The sequence below is a fragment of the Penaeus monodon genome, chromosome 33 (genome assembly GCF_015228065.2).
Source record: "Penaeus monodon isolate SGIC_2016 chromosome 33, NSTDA_Pmon_1, whole genome shotgun sequence".
Taxonomy (NCBI): Eukaryota; Metazoa; Arthropoda; class Malacostraca; order Decapoda; family Penaeidae; genus Penaeus; species Penaeus monodon.
The window spans coordinates 3,208,778-3,209,239 of record NC_051418.1 but is presented as its reverse complement, the minus strand read 5'-3'; the positions used below and the strand labels follow the sequence as shown (position 1 = coordinate 3,209,239).

General features: G+C 33.5%; 1 protein-coding gene across 1 annotated transcript in view; it reads left to right on the top strand.

The window, feature by feature from the left end:
- The window catches only part of LOC119594221, a 3,915-nt gene that overhangs the window by 525 nt on the left and 2,928 nt on the right, over positions 1 to 462 (top strand). The gene's annotated exons all lie outside the window — the stretch shown is intronic.

The following is a 462-nucleotide window of genomic DNA, read 5'->3' as shown; positions in this document are numbered from 1 at the left end:
CTAACGTCTAAGACAGAACGTGATTTGTGAAATTATTAGTTTTCATCCATTTATTTTCGACAACGTTCATATCATCAGAATGTTAATAATACATCTTGCTTTCTTTGTGTAATCATTAATTTTCAATCAACATTTTTGCCAACTTGGACCACAGTTGAATGACGCGGACATTTAATTATAACCACATACGCACTATACTCGTCACTGTATTCTAATATACCTATCACTAAGGGTATATAGAATTGCATAGGCCTTGCTCGCCAGTACACTTTATGCATACTCGTCACTATATAATATGCATACTCGAAAACATACCGTATACCTACTGCCACTATACTGTATACATGTCTGTCACTATGTTGTATACATACTTGTTATTATACTGTGAATATACTCCCCATTGTACAATATGCACATTTATCGCTTTACTGTATATACACACTAAACTAGTTCTTCTAGTAC